Here is a 17,496-nt window from a genome sequence, read left to right on the forward strand (position 1 = left end):
CTTCCCCAAGCCATGGTCGCCCCCCTTTAAATAGGAGCCGCCGCCGCCACCCTCTCCTCACCCTGCCGCCGCAGCCCGCCCCGCCGCCAGGAGCCGCCACCGCCGACGCCGTCGTCGCCACCCCACGCCACCCGGAGCCCCGCCGGAACCTCGCAGGAGCCCGAGCCAAGGTAGCGGCCCACCGCCCCAGTTTTCTGAGAAAAACCAATCCGGTTTTTTAAGAAAACCCTAGTTTTTTAGACCGGTTTATTTAATCCAGCGAGCGTTCGCTCTTTCGTTCGTTTTAACGAACGCGTTCACCGTTTTGTTCTAGAAAACGAACGTTCGTTCATTAATCTGTTCATCGTTTTTCTTTTTCTCGGATTTATCCGCGATTATTTCTGATCGCGATTTATGATCCGATTTTCATTTTAGTTTAACTTTTCGCTCGTTTAACGGAATCAGGCGATTCAAGCGCCTGGAGTTTTGTCTCAAAACCCTCTTTCCATTTAACCAACTCAAACAAGTATTTGCTTCTGTAAAATTTGACCTAGGACCAGATTAGTAAATGAAGCTTCTTTCTTTCGCCGTTTGACTTTTGTTGCTTCGTTCGATTTGATTCTTTTTGCCAACCGGAGTTCTTAAGTTGAACTTTCTGGTTAGATCTCTTATTTGAGTTTTACCAGTGCATTAGTTGAGTACTTATTGTATGCTTGTTTGATTGCGATAGAGTACCCGGAGTGCGCCGCTTGCTACTTCGAATCTCTAGGTTTCACGGATCATCAGCATGGCAAGTAACACTTTGATCATACCTCTTTCATACCCAGTTTTATTGCATTAGATCAATCCTCAAACATTGCATGATTAGGATCTAATTAAATTGTGGGTTTTGGGAAGTAGATGAGGTAGTACCTATTTCCTATTCTATTATCAAACCTTTGGGAGTTACTTCTACGTTTGCTTATATTGCCATGCTATGCTAGTAGACGTGGATTGGGTGAGTGTATCCATGACCAATGTGAGATTGTTAAATTAATGGTTTATTTAAGGTGGCAACTTAAACACACATCTGGGTGGATTGAAGCACCTGGGTATTCCAGCGATTGCCTGTTTTTCTTTATGGACCGCCACCTAGGCTCAAAGGGATCATGAGATTATTCATACTAGAAACTTCCGTGTGCAGTCACAAGCTATTATGGGCTCTAGCGTAGTTGATTAAGTCGTGCGAACTCTTACAGTGGTAGACTAGCAGATGTAGGGGAAAGTAGGTGTAATGGTCTACCCGATCGTAAGGTGCTAGCGCTTCTGAAAGACTATGTCTCGATCGTCCGTTTCTCAAACACCATGTAGTGCGAGAATCCCAACGGAGGAGATCGAGTCTTGTGGGGAAAAGTGCGCAAACCTCTGCATAGTGTATAAACTAATCATGGTTAGCTGTGTCCCCGGTTATGGACGTCTTGAGTATCTAGTACTTGGATTATCATGTGAATCTCATCATGTTACTCTAATTAATATTGTTGGGTTTTAAAGATGATGCTTAATTGGGATTGAGAGGATGTATATCTTCTCAATGTTTAACAACTACCATGATAGTTAAATAAAATTTATTCCTTTGCAGTAGGGAAAAATTGGCTTTATGCAAAACTGTAACCATAGAGCTTTCCACCAGCCATATATGCATCTAGTATAGCTTTATTCTTTCATTACTCTCTATGTGTTACATTGCCAGCATATTCCATGTGCTGACCCGTTTTTGGGCCGCAACGTTCATGTTGCAGACTTTTCAGACGACGAGTAAGGTGCCTTTAGGTCGTGGTTCTATTCTCAGTGATGCCGTTGGAGTTGATGGACTCACTTATCTTCCAAGCCATCCGTTGTTATCGTTATTAGATGGCCTTAAGCCATATTTATTGTAATAAGTTCTCTTTTGAGACATTCGATGTAATAAGTGTGTGATTGCTACTCTGTTATAAATCCTTCAAGTACTGTGCGTGTCAGCATTACTGATCCAGGGATGACACTGATGCAGAGAGATCAGACTGGTTGAGGTCTGGTCGCTATACAGCCTTTAGCATCACGAAGAGCTCAGGAATTGTCTTATCCATCCCTTGCGTATTATAGTTCATCACGAAGCTTTTGTAGCTTGGTGGCAGTGATTGAAGAACTCTGTTAATGACACTATCATCAAGAAGATTAACTCCCAGTTGAGTCAAGTGGTTGTGGTACCCAGACATTTTGAGTATATGTTCACTGACAGAACTATTCTCCGCCATTTTGCAACTATAGAACTTATTGGAGACTTCATATCTCTCAATTCGGGCATTTTCTTGAAATATTAACTTCAACTCCTGGAACATCTCATATGCTCCATGATGTTCAAAACATCTTTGAAGTCCCAATTCTAAGCCGTAAAGCATGGCACACTGAACTATCGAGTAGTCATCAGCTTTGCTCTGTGAGATGTTCACAACGTCCAGCGTTGCTCCTACAACGGATCTTGCACCTAGCGGTGCCTCCAGGACATAATTATTCTGTGCAGCAATGAGGATAATCCTCAAGTTACGGACCTAGTCCGTGTAGTTGCTACCATCATCTTTCAACTTAGCTTTCTCTAGGAACACATTAAAATTCAAGGGAACGGTAGCACGGGCCATTGATCTACAACAACATAGACATGCAAATACTATCACGTACTATGTTCATGATAAATTAAAGTTCAATTAATCATATTACTTAAGAACTCCCACTTAGATAGACATCCCTCTAGTCATCTAAATGATCACATGATCCATATCAACTAAACCATGTCCGATCATCACATGAGATGGAGTACTTTTCAATGGTGAACATCACTATGTTGATCATATCTACTATATGATTCACGTTCGACCTTTCGGTCTCAGTGTTCTGAGGCCATATCTGCATATGATAGGCTCGTCAAGTTTAACCCGAGTATTTTGCACGTGCAAAACTGGCTTGCACCCGTTGTATGTGAACGTAGAGCTTATCACTCCCGATCATCACATGGTGTCTCAGCACGACGAACTATAGCAACGGTGCATACTCAGGGAGAACACATGTACCTTGAAATTTAGTGAGGGATCATCTTATAATGCTACCGCCATACTAAGCAAAATAAGATGCATAATGGATAAACATCACATGCAATCAATATATGTGACATGATATGGCCATCATCATCTTGTGCCTTTGATCCTCATCTCCAAAGCACCATCATGATCTCCATCCTCACCGGCTTGACACCTTGATGTCCATCATAGCATCATTGTCGTCTCGCCAACTATTGCTTCCACGACTATCGCTACCGCTTAGTGATAAAGTAAAGCAATTACATGGCGATTGCATTTCATACAATAAAGCGACAACCATAAGGCTCCTACCAGTTGCTGATAACTTTTACAAAACATGATCATCTCATACAACAATTTGTATCTCATCACGTCTTGACCATATCACATCACAATATGCCCCGCAAGAACAAGTTAGACGTCCTCTACTTTGTTGTTGCAAGTTTTACGTGGCTGCTACGGGCTTCTAGCAAGAACCGTTCGTACCTACGCATCAAAACCACAACAATTTTTCGTCAAGTGTGTTGTTTTAACCTTCAACAAGGACCGGCCGTAGTCAAACTCAATTCAACTAAAGTTGGAGAAACAGACACCCGCCAGCCACCTGTGCGAAGCACGTCGGTAGAACCAGTCTCATGAACGCGGTCATGTAATTCGGTCTGGGACGCTTCATCCAACAATACCGCCGAATCAAAGTAAGACATTGGCGGTAAGCCTTATGACTATTATCGCCCACAACTCTTTGTGTTCTACTCGTGCATATATCATCTACGCATAGACCTGGCTCGGATGCCACTGTTGGGGAACGCGGTATTTCAAAAAAAAATGTACAATCACGCAAGATCTATCTAGGAGATGCATAAAAACGACAAGGGCGAGTGTGTCCACGTACCCTCGTAGACCGAAAGCGGAAGCGTTTAGTAACGCGGTTGATGTAGTCGAACGTCTTCATGATCCAACTGATCCTAGGACCGAACATATGGCACCTCCGTGTTCAGCACACGTTTAGCATGATTACGTCCCTCGAGCTCTTGATCCAATTGAGGACGAGGGAGAGTTCCGTCAGCATGACGGCGTGGTGACGGTGATGATGAAGTTACCAGCGCAAGGCTTCGCCTAAGCTCTCCGATGATATGACCGAGGTGGTAAACTATGGAGGGGGGCACCGCACACGGCTAAGAGATTGTCTGTTGTGCTTTGGGGTGCCCCTACCCCTGTATATAAAGGAGGGAGGAGGAGGAGGAGGTCGGCCCCCTAGGGGCGCGCCAAGTGTGGGGAGTCCTACTAGGACTCGCAAGTCCTGGTAGGATTCCCCTTCCCCTTTTTTTCCTTTTCCGGAGTAGCAAAGGGGGAAAGAGAGAAGGAGTTGGAGAGGGAAAGGGGGCGCCGCCCCCACCCCTTGTCCAATTCGGATTGGCATGGGGGGGGGGGGCGCCACGTCCTTTTGCCGACCCTCTCTCCTCCACTAAGTCCCATGATGGCCCATTAACTTCCCGGGGGGAGGGGTCCGGTAACCCCCGGTACTCTGAAACTTATCTGAAACTTCCCGAAACCATTCCGGTGTCCAAATGTAACCTTCCAATATATGAATCTTTACCTCTCGACCATTTCGAGACTCCTCGTCATGTCCGTGATCTCATCCGGGACTCCAAACAAACTTCGGTCATCAAATCACATAACTCATAATACAAATCATCATCGAACGTTAAGCATGCAGACCCTACGGGTTCGAGAACTATGTAGACATAACCAGGACACATCTCCGGTCAATAACCAATAGCGAAACCTTGATGCTCATATTGGTTCCTACATATTCTACGAAGATCTTTATCGGTCAAAGCGCATAACAACTTACGTCATTCCCTTTGTCATCGGTATGTTACTTGCCTGATATTCGATCATCGGTATCATCATACCTAGTTCAATCTCGTTACTGGCAAGTCTCTTTACTTGTTCCGTTATGCATCATCCCGTAACTAACTCATTAGTCACATTACTTGCAAGGCTCATAGTGATGTGCATTACCGAGAGGGCCCAGAGATACCTCTCCGATACACGGAGTGAAAAATCCTAATCTCGATCTATGACAACTCAACAAACACCATCGGAGACACCTGTAGAGCATCTTTATAATCACCCAATTACGTTGTGATGTTTGATAGCACACAAGTTGTTCCTCGGTATTCGGGAGTTGCATAATCTCATAGTCAGAGGAACATGTATAAGTCATGAAGAAAGCAATAGCAATAAAACTAAACGATCATTATGCTAAGATAACGGATGGGTCTTGTCCATCACATCATTCTCTAATGATGTGACCATGTTCATCAAATGAAAACACATGTCTATGGTCAGGAAAGTTAACCATCTTTGATTAACGAGCTAGTCAAGTAGAGGCATACTAGGGACACTCTGTTTGTCTATGTATTCACACATGTACGAAGTTTTCGGTTAATACAATTCTAGCATGAATAATAAACATTTATCATGATATAAGGAAATATAAATAACAACTTTATTATTGCCTCTAGGGCATATTTCCTTCACTCTCATTGTAGCCAATTTTCACATGCATGGTCCCACCATATTTACTACTACTCCATTCAACAGTCTATACTCTAACGCACATTAACTTCAGAATGGGCCCACTTCTCGAATATTCTTTCACATGTATTGCCAATACATGTTTGATAAACACTTATAATCAGCAGTCTGATTGGAAGCAAATTGCCAAACCCATCAACTGCCATTGATTCTTTTCAATCTCACGGTGAAGATATCGCTTAAAAAAGTTGAACTGCTCGCACAGGCCGCGTAACTCGCCCCTAATTTCTCGTCCGAATCCCTTCTCTCATGTCTCACCAGGCACGCAACGCCACTCATCTCACCATAAACTGCATCGCCCCTCCATATTCGACTGCGCATCGCCCCCGAGCTCACCGCACATCGTCCCCTCCCCGTCGACGACCACAACTAACCCATTGTCCAGATCTGTTACTTTGTTCCTCCCCACACCATCTTACCCGGGGGAAACGCAGGTGCACCATCCCGCCATTAGGGGCTCGAGCCCCCCATCGTTCTTCTATGGTTGGTGCTTCGCCAGGTCACCCTACGGCTGAATCAGTTGTCAGAGTAGCATCGGCCAGCTGGAGAACCTGTAGTAGCCTCCGACATCCTCCTCACCCCCATTTGAAGTGCCCAATCCTATAATCAATTGAAGGCATTTTGTACTGAGGTAACTAAAGGTTACTGCACGGACATTTGGAAAGAGTTTCAATGTGGTATGTTCTTTTCTAGAAATTGAACAACGTTCCTACATCTCAGATTCATATAGTGGTGAAATTTGTTCCAGATAATAAGCGGTGACAATATGTGAAACATGGCTTCTAAGATAATATTTCGGTGGTAATATGAAGTCATTCAATGCAGGAAAATGGGGCGGAGGTTACTAAAACTTATGTTATGTTTTTCTGTAGAGAGGTTGGTTTGTAACTTTTGTGTGTGTTCATGAGATTACTAAAATAAAAAAAACCCAAAAAAAAGATTACTGCCATGAATTGGTTATCCTGATTGGATCCATTTGGTTGCTTTCGGAAATGGGCCACTCGTAGGAAAGAATAGACAATTATGAGTCTTCATTAACAAACAAAACCTGATGCTGCTGCTTCTACGCATAATGTCTGATGATATGTCCTTCAAAAAGTTCATCTATTTAGCTTTATTATTCACCAATCCTTAATGATGTCCCCCAACCCAAGTACAGATTTCCAGGTACTTTTTTCCGAATCTAAGAAAAATGGCATAGCTACATCTGCTATCTCGGGTTGTTGCTTCATGCTCTTGCAGTAATATTGTAATTTTCATCATGTATGCTACTAGCATACTATGTCGAAATTTTGACATAGCTACATGTGCTATCTTGGGCTCTGATATTGTACCCAACATGTTTCTGAGTTTAAGTTATCTTGCATCAATATTTCCATCATGTTCTCTATTTTTTTCCTAATCCAATTTCTAGTGGACAAGTGCTTACATCATAATCTTGCTTACATTGTCCTGCTACAATAATAAATTTTACCAGTTATTTTTACATGCTTCCTATATATGAAGCTTCCAAAGTGTACTACAAATGCTTCTACAATGAGATAATTTTTGCTAGAAATTCTTCATGTGCCTTATTTTACTTTACAATTTAGGGCCAGTTCTTTTGGATAGCTTAAATAATAAGCTGCCTCTCCCCAGCTTAAAAAATAAGCCGCCCTCTAAATCCGTTGAGACTTCTAAAGTAGTTATCCCATAACTAGGTTAGAAGCCCCAATGAATAAGAGAAGCGTCTTATGAGAAAAGCTTGGGAGGTGTGGCTTATTTTTTAAGCTGCCAAAAGAACTGGCCCTTAGTTATTGTCCTTGTTATCACCATTGAAACATACCATGCTCCCGTATGATACCACATTTTTGTTTCTTTGTCTTAGTAGTTTGTTTCCGTAGTTTAGCCTACAAAATTTGTTTTAAATTTGTCAATCCCATTCGAATGTAAAAATTCTCTTCATCAGTAATGCAACATACATGTAGTAACAATTGTTGCTTCCTACCTTCGATACTTATCCATCATGCCTAACTAGTGTATGCTTCAAACAATTGTATGCTGGCTTTGGGGTTGATCGGTGTCGGCGAGACATGTCTATATGGAGGCAACTAGTAGATGCACTAAGAAGCACGACGATACCTAGATCTACTACCTCCTCACAATTAAGGCGGGCACATGCTAGATGAAGGGAAGCAAGTCCATGGCATTTAAGAAACATATAGTATGAACTTAGGAAGCAAGAAACTTTATGACTTGAAGAAAGAAAATTTGTAGCATGTCTAAAACATGTTGTATGAACATACATAGCACGGTGAAAACTTATGTTAAGTTAGAAGCAAATAATATTTGCGGTCGAAACACTTTTGTACTTGATGGAAACAATTTTTTCTTGTGATGGAAACATTAAAAAAAGATAGATGGGACTCAAAATTTCCCGTGTGAAAATACTTGGATGCAAATTTTTGTTACATTGAAGCAGCAAAAAGGAAATAGTTAGGTCCAACCGAATTTCACCTGTAAAATAAGCAAATAGCTTGATGGAAGCAAGTTGGAAGCCTGTGTAGGAGGGGCCTTGGCTACATCATCAAGGTTTATGAAAGCAAAGAGAAAGCAAGTTGGAAGCATGTGGCATTTCCCTGCAAAAAAGGAAGCGTGTGGCATAACAATGAAAATATTTGTGCTAATAGACCTTACAAAAAACAAATATTGTGATTACAGATTGAGATGTTTTATCCATTGAAGCAAATTCTTCTTATAATGGGTGCAAATGTTTATTTGTTTAGAGGCACATTGCCACTTCGGTTGAAGCATGCATAATCATGATAGTCAAAATAATTTATATTGAAGCAAATTTCATATATTGTGGGAAGCAAATTATTTGGTCGATGGAAACATTGAAAGCAATATTTGCTTTAGAAAATCTACAATAATTTTCCTAACAATATTTGCTTCCAAAAATCTAGAATAACTTCCTAAAAATACAACGTAGAGTTGAAGCACTAGATAAGGGTCAATCCCACATTATTAGCGTTGGAGTAATTATTGGGAATAGATGGCAATGTATTGAAAACACCTAGGCCCACCTCCTTTTTCAAGGCCATCGCTCGTTCCAGGCTAAATCATCTAAACGGATCATACGCTTCATGAGTAGTCTCATGGAAGCTACCTATTAGTAGTGTCGGGGATATACCCCGCGGTATAACCCAACCAGAAGTATGTCCTGGCTGGGACTTTGCGTCTCATCGGTAACCCGCCCAGACTTGGCGGTTTGTGCGAGGGCCATCTCAAGGAGAGGCCTAGATGGCCGGCTCACGAAGAAGGTCCAAGAAGAGCAAGACCTGGCAAGGGAAGCAAGACCTGGACTAGTATCCAGTTTGTAATAGAAGATAGACTAGTCCTAATCCTATTAGGACTCTACATGTAAGCCAGTCCCTTCAACTTATATAAGGAGAGGCAAGGCACCCCAAGACGGACACGTTTGGGAGAGATAGACAAGACAATAGCCCTCGAGATAGAGGTAGCGAAACACCGCCCTTGTAATCAAGATCATTGTCGGTGTCAAAACCGGCGGATCTCGGGTAGGGGGTCCCGAACTGTGCGTCTAAGGCGGATGGTAACAGGAGGCAGGGGACACAATGTTTTACCCAGGTTCGGGCCCTCTTGATGGAGGTAAAACCCTACGTCCTGCTTGATTAATATTGATGATATGGGTAGTACAAGAGTAGATCTACCACGAGATCGGAGAGGCTAAACCATAGAAGCTAGCCTATGGTATGATTGTTGTATATGTTCTATCGACTAGCCTGGCCTCGCTTTATATAATGCACCAGAGGCCTAGGATAACAAGAGTCCTAGCCGAATACGCCGGTGGGGAGGAGTCCTTGTCTTGATCACCAAGTCTTGTGGAATCTTCCTTGTATGCGGCAGCTGTCCGAACTGGCCCATGAGTATACGGCCATGGGGGTCCTCGGCCCAATCTAACTGATCGGGAGACAGCATGGTGAGTACCCCCTAGTCCAGTACACCGTCAGTAGCCCCCTGAACCGGTCTTCAAGTTAGGGATGCTCCTCAATTCTTTCAAACTGTTCTTCATCTTCGGTTGTCGGTCTTGAAAACTGGTTCAACAAATCTTCTCATCTTCGACCTTGAGGATCACCGAAATGCATTCGACGAGTTTACACGTCGGGTATCCGAGGAGCCCCTTTAAGTTTCCGACCTTTATCAATGCCTTGTTATTTTTATGCCACACCTCGGGTTTGAAGTTGTTCCCGGGAGGCAGTGTCCTCTTGCGTCCGAGCTCTAACGCCGGACTGCATTCGAGGTATCTTTTGCAACCGAGCACCAATGTCGGACTGCTTCCGAGCTCCAATGCCGAAATGTATGCGAGCTCCAACGTCGGACTGTGTCCAACCTCCAACGCCGGACTATATCCAAGATGTCATAGATCATCTTGGTCCAAAAAAGTTGAAGGAGTTTAGCCGAGCTTAATGCTGGAAAAGCCCTCTATGGAGCCAGCCACTAGCGCCCGAGCTTTATGCCGGACTGCTTCCGAGGTAGTGCACCACCCGACAGCGGGCTGATATTTTGTGAATATTTTTTATTGGTGCAATTTATTCTCTGCCGAGATATATAACCGGTATATGTATATCCAGTAGCCCTCAAGGTGTGTGTCGGTCTAAAACCCGAGATGCACCTGAAGGAAAACATGAAATCGCTGTTCCCAGTAGCCCCTGAGACTCGGGCCGATGCGCGAAATCGGCCTGAGGATCAACTCCTAGCTCGGCAGCATACATAGGAATAAAAACGCAGTGTAATATATTAGAGATAATAGTGATCGGCGAACGGGCCCTTGAGAGAGGGTCTTGAAAAGTTGTTGTAATTTATTTAGCTTGACGTCGGATAGGTCCAAATGGTACCTATTGTTATCCGAAGACACGTTTTCCCATAGTTCGGTCAAACCGAACACTTGGCATTTGGAATTTTCTGCATTGAAATAGGCAATGCAGTAGCCCCCGAGACACTGGTCGGGTGGCAACACCAGATTAGGGGATCAATGTGCCCCTTTAATTTTTGTAAATAATGGGCGCAAAGCCCAGTAGCCCCCGAGCCTTAATGTGGGCACGGGTGGCCGAATTAAGGATCGATATCCATAGTAAAATCACAAATGATGTGTAATGACTCTATGTATCCAAGTACTTTACATCCTTAATGCTCGGATCCGCATTGTACAAAACTTTGTTGACCGACCATCGGCTTCCACCTCCTCGGCTAGTAGCCGAGGAGTGTTTGTCCTACTTTATAAAGCCTTTATGAGGGCAAAGATTTACGACAAACAAGGCAATCTGGCCATACAGTTTTATAAACAAAGGTACGCAGAGAGATATGTTATATTACAGTTTAACATAAGAAATTTATTCGAAAGAAAATAGTCCCACTATCGGTTCCTTTCTTTGGGTTGTCATGCTAAGCATGATCATGAAACCTCAGCTCTAATGTAAGAGCAAAATATTGAGGATTTAGTTTGGGAGGCCAGTTAATAGCCCCCGTAGTGTTCGGCGACAGTCGAGGTCAAGCCGTAAACACTTCGGCCATTGTTATGAATGGCCCGTCATTTAACACCGTCATCGGATTGCTGATCAGTTTACGCTTATTGTGACAGTCAGTTTTCGGCTTTCTCCACTGAGGTGCTTAACCATGTGAGCTGGAAGCACAATCGCAGTGGTTCTCCCTTTGCACACCTAGCCGAACAAAGCGGAACGTAGGAGGCAAGCGCAGGAGCCGGGCAACCCAACTATTGACCAAAGACATAATTCGAAACCAATGCATATATAGTGAGATCCGAGAATGGTTTTGCCGAATCTATAAAGGTGTCCGGCATTGCACTGCGAGACTTGTGCTGAAAACACACAAATAGTTTGAAAGTGCCATAAGCTTGGAAAACCAAAAAAACGTCAGTAAAAACTAGACATCCGAACAAGATCAAGTGTTCGGTGCCAATCCGAAATTTGGTCTTAGAAAAAAAATTGCTTCTGTGGTGCTTTAACATGACACATCCTATCTCAAGACTTCAAGCGGGTCAGCCTACGGCTTCAACCTCCTATCCCGAAGGCGGAGTACTTCTCATTAGGCCAGTTTAGCAAACTAACTCTAGCGGCTTTGAGAGAGAAATTAGGCTCCCCGGCTAGTGACCACACACTCGTGTCGAAAAGAGGAGTGATAAATAATAATAGTAAGAAAAACTTTGCAACGACTAAGAAGAAGAACACTTATTATAAAATGGCTCATATAAATTTAAGAGCCCCCAAGTGACTTGGGTAAAAGAATTTTATGTATAATGATTGTATGTACCGAAGTACTAATATCATATCTTTGTTCACCCGAACTTTAAACGCGTCTATACCGACCGTCGGCTTCTCCCTCTTCGGTCAAGGACCGAAAAGTGTTATGTACTCCACCTGTCGAGAATATCGTCAGTGTTTCCGATAACCAGGCAACCGGGCCATAAGGCTGTAACAGACAAAGCGCACTCAGGGAACTTATGCTATATTACAGACGAAGTGCAAGAAGCATCTTCAAAGAAAATAGTACCCCCACCGATACCTTTCTTCGGTGCTCATTATTACTATGAGACTTGTGCAATAGATTTTTTGTACTCATAAGTTCCATTGTGTGCCGACCATGATTGAAAACAATAAGAGCGCTAGCTTTCGGCTTCACCCAGTCTGAGGTCAGAGTTCGGAGGACCCGGTCGTGACAATCGCAGAGGTGCTCCCTTTACTCCCTAGCCGAACAATCGGGAACATAGGGGTAAGCACAGGAGCCAGGCAACCCAGCTTGCAAATCTCTTAAGTCAATATGGTGCATATTGTGGCGTAATACACGAACAAGGAACGAAGCCGTACAAGTATAATCATATGCAAGAGGAAAGGCTTCATGAAGGAAGCCCCCAAGTGAACTGGGTATTTGAATTTGTGCGTCACAAACAAAGTTTGGACAAGGAAATTTTTTACAAGCAACTTTTTTCTAAAAAAGTATAATGCTTGGTCGAACCGAACACAAGTTAAAAAAAATTTAAAACTTCGAGCATGAAGGCAACTTAGCTGGTTAATGTGTTCGGTATTGATGACGCGTCCCGAGCTTGATGCGGGACAAGGTTCCATCCCCCAAGCCGGTCCCAAGGTGGCGGAGCGAATAGCTCAGCACTCCGAAGTGGTAGTAATGGGAATCCGGATCATTTTCCTGTGCACAAAAAATAGTGCAAACAGGAGATAATAGTAATAATAATAATTAAAAAAAATTGTTGCATAATAAATAATTTATGCAAAGTTAGTAATAAAAGAAATATGGCCTAGCGCCGAAGTCAATGTCGATGCAGGGCATCGGCGTGATGAGGTAAAGGCGTGGTAAAGCCTGAATTCACAGGTCGGTCCGAGTTCCGGATGCGGCGTTCGCCGGACCATGTACGGAAACTGACCGAACCACCATGCGACTGTCGTTAATGCGGCCATCATTTGATAGACCTGTGTACATATGATGAACAAACCAGAGTAATAATTCCTTGGGAAAAATAAACCTGAACAAGCAAAAAATACTAGGATTAATAGCACCTGGTTTATTTGTTGCAGCAATCCGAAGAAAGGTGATTCCGAAAATTGGAACTCGATCCGCACACCCATTGCCTGATGGGCGATAAAGCGACGGTATGGCGATGCTAGCAAAGGTTGGCTTGTCGAGGCAAAGCCCTCGGTCCAGCTAACGTGAAGGAGCTGGTCGGCTAGTGACGCCGAAGTCTCCGGAGTAGGTTGATGAAGAGAGGGCGAAGCCCCCGGTCCAGCCGAGATGTCGAAGCCTCAATGTCAGCCGATGAGTCGAAGTAGGTCAGCGTGATGGACACCAGTTTGAAGAAGCAACAGTGCGGCCCTGTCGATGCAGGTCGTGATGTGGTCGATGACGGCTTGATGAAGTGACCGTGCGGCGATGCCGGTATGCCCGCTCCATGTAATCTGTGGGGCGGCAATGTTGGTGATGATTTATCCTTCGCGGTGCCGAACTCTTGTTTGGCTTGCCGAGATGATGATCCAAAGAAGTTGAGCTCGGCTCGACAAAGTGACGACGTGTCTAGCGTAGGTCGGCAGCCTTGGAGCGATATCGCCGGACTGGTTTGACACCAGCATGATGATGAACATGACCTCAGGGGAGGCTTAAAAATTTATGGGCACATGTTTAAAAACAACGCATAATACCTTAGAAGAGAATTCCTCTAAAGAGGTTGTCCAATATCACGTTCATAAAGAAACATGAATTCGGGTCGGATCCGTATTCGCGCAGAAAATAGATCCGAAAATTGGTCCACTCATCGGAAGGTTCCCGGAGTTTGAACCGTCGGATCGAGCTGAAATTTGGAGGGGTGGTAGATATGGGAATTCCGCAGTAGATGAACGGTTGGATCTTCCAAAGGACCTCCGAGCTGGGCTCTAGAGACCACGCCCTAAACTCGTCCAGATTTGATAGGGCTTTGGAATATCGTAGATTGTCGAAGATTCCTCCATCGGAACTCGACGAAATTTTGCATGGATGTTGTAGACTCAATCCCGCACAATTCCACCAAAGGGATTGTCAAAGCGATGCTCTAAGAGATGGTGGAAGCGGATACAAGTTCGCTATTCGAAAAAACAGCACGGTCGCCCGAGGGCAATGTTGACGTTGAGCCCCCGAACTCCATGCATGATTTCTCCATGATCTTGATAGAGATCGGATTTGATATTGATGAAGGTCCTCGTCCGAACATGATGATCGGAGATGGAGCACGGTCCTCGGTCGAGCCAAGTTGACCAGTCGAGCCGGCGACGAAGAGGCCGGCATCGCAGTGGACCTGCAGACGAGCCATCGATCCTTTTGCCGATCACACAGCGGAATTCTCAATGAAAGCACCAATGTCGGTGTCAAAACCGGCGGATCTCGGGTAGGGGGTCCCGAACTGTGCGTGTAAGGCGGATGGTAACAGGAGGCATGGGACACAATGTTTTACCCAGGTTCGGGCCCTCTTGATGGAGGTAAACCCTACGTCCTGCTTGATTAATATTGATGATATGGGTAGTACAAGAGTAGATCTACCACGAGATCGGAGAGGCTAAACCCTAGAAGCTAGCCTATGGTATGTTTGTTTTATATGTTCTATCGACTAGCCTGGCCTCGGTTTATATAATGCACCAGAGGCCTAGGATAACAAGAGTCCTAGCCGAATACGCCGGTGGGGAGGAGTCCTTGTCTTGATCACCAAGTCTTGTGGAATCTTCCTTGTATGCGGCAACTGTCCGAACTGGCCCATGAGTATACGGCCATGGGGGTCCTCGACCCAATCTAACTGATCGGGAGATGGCATGATGAGTACCCCCTAGTCCAGGACACCGTCAATCATCATCATCAATATCAATCAAGCAAGATGTAGGCTTTCACCTCCACCACGAGGGGCTAAACCTGGGTAAAACCCGTGTCTCTCGACTCCGATCAACCCCGTTTAAGCTACTACCTAGTTGTGATGGCCTCATGACTAAGTCCTCACACTAAGACATCTGCCGTGACAAAACCACGATAGTTGGCTGATACATCTCCAACATATCTATAATTTATGAAGTATTCATGCCATGTTTACAACAATTTTATATGGTTTTGGTATGATTTGATTAGAACTAACCAGGACAGACGCTGTTTTCAGCAGAACTACCATGGTGTCGTTTTTTTGTGTAGAAATAAAAGTTCAAAATCATTAAATGTGCCCCAACAAGTTTGCATCAAAAAGTTCAAAATCATTAATTCGGGATTCCACCTAGATATGTTGGTTCATAATACTCTATCCAACTGATGTCTACTACGCAACTTTATTCTTATAGACACATGTTGGGCCTCCAAGCGTAGAGTTTTGTAGGACAGTAGCAATTTTACGCCAAGTGGATGACCTAAGGTTTATCAATCTGTGGGAGGCGTAGGATGAAGATGGTCTCTCTCAAACAACCCTGCAACCAAATACAAGAAATCTCTTGTGTCCCCAACACACCTAATAGAATGGCAAATTGTATAGGTGCACTATTTTGGCAAAGAGATGGTGATAAAAGTGTAATATGGATGGTAGAAATATATTTTTATAATCTGAATAAATAAAAACAGCAAGGTAGCAAATAGTAAACATGCACAAAAACGGTATTGCAATGCTTGAAAATGAGGCCTAGGGTCCGTACTTTCACTAGTGGAATCTCTTAACAATGCTAATATAATTGGATCATATAACCATCCCTCAACGTGCAACGAAGAATCACTCCAAAGTCCCTATCTAGTGGATTACATAAGAAGAAATCGTTTGTAGGGTACGAAACCACCTTGAAGCTATTCTTTTCGATCGATCTATCCAAGAGTTCGTACTAAAATAACACCAAATAATTTCAGATTCATAATGCTCAGTCCAACACAAAGAACCTCAAAGAGTGCCCTGATACGTCTCCAACGTATCTATAATTTTTGATTGCTCCATGCTATATTATCTACTGTTTTGGACTATATTGGGCTTTATTTTCCACTTTTATATTATTTTTGGGACTAACCTATTAACCGGAGGCCCAGCCCAGAATTGCTGTTTCGAAGAAACAGAATATCAAACGGAGTCCAAACAGAAAAATCCTTTTTGGAACGTGATTTTCTTCTCGGATGAGACCCAGGAGACTTGGACCCTACTCCAAGAAGTACCGGAGGCGGTCACGAGGGTAGGGGGCGCCCCCCCTACAGGGCGCCCCCCTGCCTCATGGGCCCCTCGGTGCTCCACCGACGTACTCCTTCCTCCTATATATACCCACGTACCCCCAAACGATCAGAACAGGAGCCAAAAACCTAATTCCACCGCCGCAACTTTCTGTATCCACAAGATCCCATCTTGGGGCCTGTTCCGGAGCTCCGCCGGAGAGGGCCGTCATCACGGAGTGCTTCCACATCATCATAGCCCCTCCGATGAGGTGTGAGTAGTTTACCTCAGACCTTCGGGTCCATAGTTATTAGCTAGATGGCTTCTTCTCTCTTTTTGGATCTCAATACAATGTTCTCCCCCTCTCTTGTGGAGATCTATTCGATGTAATCTTCTTCTTTTGCGGTGTGTTTGTTGAGACCGATGAATTGTGGGTTTATGATCAAGTCTATCTATGAACAATATTTGAATCTTCTCTGAATTCTTTTATGTATGATTGGTTATCTTTGCAAGTCTCTTCAAATTATCCGTTTGGTTTGGCCAACTAGATTGGTAGTTCTTGCCATGGGAGAAGTGCTTAGCTTTGGGTTCGATCTTGCGGTGTTCTTTCCCAGTGACAGAAGGGGCAGCAAGACACGTATTGTATCGTTGCCATCGAGGATAACAAGATGGGGTTTATTTCATATTGCATGAATTTATCTCTCTACATCATGTCATCTTGCTTAAAGCATTACTCTATTTTTAACTTAATACTCTAGATGCATGCTGGATAGCGGTCGATGAGTGGAGTAATAGTAGTAGATGCAGAATCATTTCGATCTACTTGTCACGGACGTGATGCCTATATACATGATCATGCCTAGATATTCTCATAACTATGCTCAATTCTGTCAATTGCTCAAAAGTAATTTGTTCACCCACCGTGGAAAACTTATGCTCTTGAGAGAAGCCACTAGTGAAACCTATGGCCCCCGGATCTATTCTCATCATATCTCCATCACTTTAATCTTGCTTTGTTTTTACTTTTCCTTTTACTTTTCACTTTGCATCTTTATATCAAAAATACCAAAAATATTATCTATCGGATCTCACTTCCATAAGTGTAGGATCGAA

This window comes from Triticum urartu, chromosome 4 (assembly GCF_003073215.2).
Source record: "Triticum urartu cultivar G1812 chromosome 4, Tu2.1, whole genome shotgun sequence".
Lineage (NCBI taxonomy): Eukaryota > Viridiplantae > Streptophyta > Magnoliopsida > Poales > Poaceae > Triticum > Triticum urartu.